Below are 7325 nucleotides of genomic sequence, written 5' to 3'. Positions count from 1 at the left end.
AAAGACAAGGCCTTGCCTTCAATGAAAGTATGTGTAATTGTGGAGAAAACCTTGGTGAATTGGAGTACCATTAATAACAATTTCAGGGGTGTTAATTTTAAGATGTTTGTTGATCATTGGAAATCTTTAATTTGGGATGAGGATTTTGTTTTGTGAGGGGTAGCTTTGGGGCTCCTGGAAATCTCTCGCTTAGTATCTTTGTATCCTTTATTTCTATTAATATTTTTCACCATTTCTCAAAAAAAAATGGTTGGGAGTGTCTTTTAAACATGTTAACACTAAGGGGATTTGGAGAAAGATGGGTAAAGTGGATGAAAGGTTGTATCAGCTCCACTTGGTTCTCGGTACAACTAAACGGAGAACCTAAGGGTTACTTTTAGGTCAGTCGGGGTCTTAGACAAGGTTTCCCCTTATCCATGTTCCTTTTCACATTGGTAATAGTTGCCCTAAGTTATTTCATTGAGAAGGCGGCTAGTTTCAACCTACCAAGAGAGTTTGAAGTGGGTATGGGAGCCATCCCAATGAACCATTTTCTTTTTGCTGATGACATAATTTTATTCTTAAAGGCTGATTTGGAAAACATCAACACTTTAAAAAGATTAATCAAGTTCTTTGAGATGGTGTTAGGTCTAAGTTAATTTTTCCAATAGAAACCTCGTGGAAATAAACATTTGTGAAAGCTTAATGAATAGCCTAAAGGAAATTTTAGATTGCAAGGTGGAAAATTTTCCTATCTCTTATTTGGGAATGCCTCTGGGAGGAAACCCAAGAGCCTTACATTTTTGGGGTCCAACTCAAAAGGAGGTAAACTCACTTTAATCAAAACTTCTTTGGCTAAGTTACCAATCTATTATCTTTCAATCTTCCAAATTGCAACAAAGGTTAAAAATAAAATTGAAAAACTTCAGTGGGATTTCTTATGGGATAGAGGTGAAGAAAAGAAAAACCACTTAGTAAGTTGGGACCAAATTTGCAAATATAAGAAGGAAGGGGGTCTTGGTCTAGGACATGTGAAAGAAAGAAATGCAGCTCTATTAGGGGAAGTGGTTATGGTGATTCCTTTTTGAATCTAATGCTCTTTGGACTTTAGTTATCAAGAACATGGAAAGGACACCAACAATTGGGATATCAAGATTCACTTGAATTGCGTGAGAGCTGGCAATCCCTAGAAAAGTATCTCCTTTGTCTATGATATCTTTATTCCTTTCATTAGATACAAAGTAGGAAATGAGGGAAAAATAAAATTTTGGACTGACTTATGGTGGGGAGACAGGATATTAGCCAACTCTTATCCTCGCATTTGTAACATTTCCCAAATCTAATAAGCCACTGTTGCAGCCTATATCCAAGTTTCCCCAACAGCCCCTAACTGGAACCCAAGTCTTAGAAGACCCTTAAGGGAGGTAGAGATAGCTGAACTAGTAGATCTACTGCAAACCTTAAGAAAGGCCTACAAGTCCCCCTCAAAATTAGACCAAAGAATCTGGAAACCTCACCCAAATGATAAATTCTCAACCAAATCTCTTTTTAGGTCCCTAACTTCGGATGCCAACAACCCTAGATTTCCTTCCAAAATGATTTGGATCTCCCATATCCCTTCTAAAGTTTCTTCATATGGGAGGCTTGTTTAAAAAAAAAAAACACTTGTGACTTACTTCAGAGGAAAAACAAAGGTAGATTGTGTATCCCCCCCCCCCCCCCCCCATATTTGTATATTGTGCTTTAACAATGGTGAGACTGCTAAGCACCTTCTCCTACATTGCCTAGAAACAAGGAAAGTTTGATACTTCTTCCTAAACCTAGTAGGATACTATTAGGTCTTCCCTAAACACATTGAAGACTTCCTTTAGTAATGATAGAGAAGAGGCCTTGGAAAGAGGGGAAAAAGTTACTGGCTCACTATGGTTAGGGGTGGCTATGAGCTGAGCTATTCACAAGCTGCTCGAGCTCGGCTCAGCTCGGTTTCAACCGAGCTCGAGCCCAATTTACAGGCTTGATTAATAAATGAGCCGAGCTTGAGCTAATAGATCTCGGCTTGTGAGGCTCGTAAGGCGAATACATATATAAATATACATATGTATGTATGTATGTATGTATGTATGTATGTATGTATGTATGTATGTATATAATAAAATTATAAAAAATAATATATGTAATAAAAATATTATAATTCTTAATTTTTAAATATCAAATAAAAAATATTTTTTATTTTTATAAAACATTTTTTCTGAAATCGAGCTCAAGCTCAAGCTTGAGCCTTGTACAACATTGGCGAGCCGAGCTCGAGCCTTGTACTATTCGGCTCGGCTCAGCTCGACTCAAATCCACCCCTAACTGTGGTTCAAGCAATCTTTTGGGGGTGTAGGAGGAGAGAAATAATTGAATTTTCAACAACAAAGCTATATTTATGGGTGAGCTGTTATCCCACTTACTCCACTTGTGCAACACATGGGTGTTGAATTCAGAGGAATTCAAAGGTGTTTCTTTGAATGATCTTCAGAGAAACAATGTGGAGATACTTTTTTCTTCTCCTCCCTCTCTAAAAGCAAGAAACTTTCACTCAAGTTTGGAAGAGGAAGTGACCTTGAACTTTGATGGAAATGCCCTTGGAAGCCCTGGTCTAGTAGGGATTGGTGGTGTATTTAAGGGAAGGGATGAAAATCTATTGTGGCTGGGCTTATAGTGGCCCAACCGGGATGGTAAACTCTAAAGAGCTGAAGTTTTAGCAGTGCTAACTGAACTCCCAATTGCAAGAGATCTTGGCTTGTCTTCCCTAATCATCAAATGTGATTCGAGCAACACCATCAAATGGCTTGGGGAGAAGATTGGAGGACCATGGAGGCTAGCTCATTATCTGAATGAGGCTTAGGATATCTTGGACTCTTTGAATGCAATTCTGTTATGGATTCCCAGAGAGTTAAATTCTATAGCAAACAACTTGGCTAAAGCAGGAACTCGTAGGGATTTTTTACATAGCGCGAGAGTTATGCCTTTGTAATCTGTGTATGTGTCTCTTTTAGTGCTTCCTTTGTACGTTCTCTCTCGTAACTTTTCCTCTTAATGAAATTTGTTATCTTTTATCTCAAACAAAAAAAGAACTACATCCTAATATTGATTAACTCAGCTGGTTCAGCCAATGAACCAGAACTAAAAGCTTCCTTGAATGTCTCTTGTTTTTGTATTATATTTGGTCTAATCTTAGATGCAAGGCTAACCTGTGTCCTGTGTCAGCACGTCAAGACTACATTTCCCAGCTTGCCCTTCAACTTTGTTTTTTTTACCTTTATGGCTGCTCTCCAACTTGGCTAGCCTCTTGTTTGGACTTTTTTTTTTTAATGTTTGAATTTCAACATATTGCTTCTAAATATGCCATGTCCAATACATACTCACATATTAATGTTGCTTAAAGTAATAGGAAGGTTCATTTTGTCCTAGTACTATTATTAAATGGGTATTAATTTAATTAGATACAAATATACAATTGCTGCCTGAGTGTATCCATAACAATTAGGAATAGACCAAATTATTGTTAGCATCTCGTCACCTGGAGACTGAACATGTGCATCCTCTTGTTATTGCTATTGATGCAATTAACTTTCTTAAGAGAATCTTAAAACATACTAGAAAATTCACATGTGCATTTTCTGTTTTCAACCATTGGTAAGAATTTCAACATGAACATTGATGCATGGCATCAAGTGGTCAATATGAAATAATAAAGAATGATTGCATCTGCTAGATTCTTAAGAAATGAACAACAAAATTCTAATTCCTAGAATGACAGCTAGTGTAATTTGCAAATTTAAGAAATACACAAAAAATAATAGCAAAATAGAGCAAACACATAATGACTAAAGTTGTGTTTGGTACCATTTCCATTTCTACTAGCAACGTTTTGTGTTGGTCAATACAAATGGCTTCCATTCTACGAATTGAAAGCTAGTGACCCATGTGATGCACAAGCTGTAATATCAATAGGTCGGATTTGGCTCCAATTCACTCTAACCCAAAACCCAATTAAGACTGACCAGACCTTAACTTTTATTTATTCTTAAATATAAATTATTTAAAATTATATTTAATAGAGATTATAAATTTCTATGGCATGAGACATGTGGAGTTGGGTCATAAATTTCTGTTACACAACTTGTGCATCGCATGGGTCTCGATTAGTACTTTGCATAAAGGATTGGAACTCCACTCTTGCCAAAGTTTTTCCTAGGGTTAACTACTTAAAGTATCCCTATGGTTAAGCAAATGGACCAAAAGCCCTATTGTTTCAAAAATTACTTAAAGTACCTTAAGTTTTTTGACAGTGGACATTGTCGTTAAATATGATGGACAAATAAAATATCAAATTTGCCCTCCATTAGTCCTCAAATTTTCAAAATAAAACCCAGGTGTTCTTCCTACCCAATCATGCCATAACTGAATTAGATTCAAGAAATAGAAGCTTTGTTTAATGTCCGCATCCAGACAACAAGCAAAGGCTGGGAGTAAAGAGTCTAAACTCTTTTGTAAAGTGAGTTTGTTGCTATTGTTGTGTAGTTATTTATACTAATGAGAGTAAAGATTCATTTCTAAAATTTCATAAGAAGTGTCGTTACAATGCAAAGTGCGAGAGAAATGTTTGATGCAATGGGTGTATTTACCTCCCAACTACATGATGGCTTTGCTGCACCCACACTCTGCATCCATGTTCCAATAGGTTTGTACATTATATCACCTTTTATGGAGACTCTCAAGCCCGTCACTTAACGTGCTTAGACGCGTTTCAAACGTGGCCTAAAGTTCAAAATACCCCTCCCCATTCGACATCTCTCTCTTGTCTTCATACAACTCTCTCTCTCTCTCTCTCCCCTATCTTCCCTCCACCACCACCACCACTGCAGCAACGGCGGTTCGGCGAGTAATAATAATAATAATTATTAATTACAAATTATTTTTATTAATTATTAATTATTTTAAATATTTTTATTAAACATTAATTATTTTTTATTAATTTTACTTATATTATTTATTTTTATTAACTAGTAATTTTTAATTATTTCATTAATTTTTAAAAATTATTTTAATTTCTACTTGTGTAAATTATTAATTATTTTAATATTTTATAGTCATTAATTTTTTTAAAAAAAATTTAAACATTTAATTTATTAATTATTAATTTTTTAATTTTTTATTTGTATTTTTTAATATTATTTTGAGGTTGAAAGTTATATTTTATGAGATAATACAAATTGAACTTAACATTTTCAAATAGTATGTTTTAGGGGTCAAATCGTAAAATAGTAAATTTCAGATAGTAAAGGGTTGATCCAACACAAACAAACTTATAGATTCAAAGCCTCTAAAAAGTAGAAAAGCACATATACTTCTTTTCAGATTTTAGACAATATCTTTTTAACTTTTCATATATGAAATTTCAGATTTATCAAACGCCACCTGAGTCTAAAAATTTTAGATCTGAAAAAACTTTTTAGACCCTATTTTAGATGCAACACCAAACAAAGGTGGCTTCTCAAAAGTGCAGTCAAACGCCATCTTAGCCTACATTTTGCCCAATTTCTAAGAAAGAGAATGGGATTGGGGGAGGGCAAATGGAGGAACACTAGGGTGGTTCCAACTATTTAAATCTGTTGACATTTTCAATACTTATTCCAACTGTCTAGAGTGAAATGGAATAAGGACACTATTAACAAATTGATGAATTGATAAATCCTTTTGTGGAAGCATTATCTAACTGGTTGTGTACCTATAGTAGGTATAGTTGTAAAATGTAAGAGAGGAATGTTTCTCACTCATCTAGCACACCCAAGTGATGAAATTCTAGTTGCAAGAGATATGCTCATTTATAATGGTTGGAAATTCTTTTAATACACACTAGGTTGTGTAATAAACCCAACATGCTTATTTGTTTCCCTAAATCAGTACTAGGGGTGTCAACCGACCGATTTTAGTTTGGATCCAATCTGATCCAAACCTTATCAAATCGGTTTTGGATGATCCATTATAATTATTGGATTGGGCAAATCCAAAATAAATTGGTCCATATTCTTATTGGTTTGAATTAGACCTAAACCAAATTTTCAATAATTCGATCATGAGGCCAAACCCTTGTCCAATTTGAAATCAATCAAAACTGAAGCTAGCATAAAATCACTTTTACACAAACACTTTTACAAAAGTAATTTATGAAAAGTATTTTTACGAAAGCACTTTTATAAAACTACTTTTACGAAAGCATTTTTACAAAAGTACTTTTATGGAAGCACTTTTACAAAAGTAGTTTTATAAAAGCACTTTTATGAAAGCACTTTATAAAAGTACTTTTACACAAGCAGTTTTATGAAATCACTTTTACAAAAAAAGCTTTTACAGAAGTACTTTTAGAAAAGTACTCTTACGAAAGCGCTTTTTATAGAAGTATTTTTATAAATGAGTATTTACAAAAGCACTTTTATGGAAACACTTTTATGAAAGAACTTTTACGAAAGCACTTTTACAAAAGTACTTTTATGAAAGCACTTTTATAAAAATACTTCTATGGAAGTACTTCTATAAAAGTACTTTTATGAAAACATTTTTACAAAAGCACTTCTATGGAAGTACTTTTATAAAAGAACTTTTACGAAAGTACTTTTATAAAAGTATTTTTACAAAAGCACTTCTATAAAAGTACTTTTATAAAAATCTATGGAAGTACTTTTCTAAAAGTGCTTTTACAAAAGCACTTTTACGAAGTACTTTCAATAAAGTGCTTTTGTAAAAGCACTTTTATGAAAATACTTTTGTCAAAATACTTTTACAAAAGTATTTTTTCAATGCCAAAAGTGTTTTTATATAATTTTTGTGTGCTTTTACAAAAGCACTTTTACGAAGTACTTTCAATAAAGTGCTTTTGTAAAAGCACTTTTATGAAAATACTTTTGTCAAAATACTTTTACAAAAGTATTTTTTCAATGCCAAAAGTGTTTTTATATAATTTATGATATTTCATTCGGTTTGGATTGGATCCAATCCAATCCATTTACATTTTAATGGATTAGAGATTGGATTTAGACCGGATTGGATCCAATCCATTTGTAAGTGGACTCACATTGGACTGCATCGGGTTGGATCAAATCCATCAAATTGACACCTCTGATCTGTTCAAAATATATTGGTTGGTTTCTTTTCAAACACTTTATTCTTCTTGACTAAAGTGTATAAAGTTGCAGTCGAGAGAATTATTTATTGAGATAAAGAGGTTGGCTTCTATGGCGGTAGGTAAAGGGTTTGATGTTATTCTAATTTGAAGTAGTGATTCGATCAGCAAGTAGGAT

The sequence above is a fragment of the Nelumbo nucifera genome, chromosome 3, assembly GCF_055504915.1.
Source record: "Nelumbo nucifera cultivar China Antique chromosome 3, China Antique-T2T, whole genome shotgun sequence".
Lineage (NCBI taxonomy): Eukaryota > Viridiplantae > Streptophyta > Magnoliopsida > Proteales > Nelumbonaceae > Nelumbo > Nelumbo nucifera.
Note: the sequence above shows the minus strand (reverse complement) of the source record.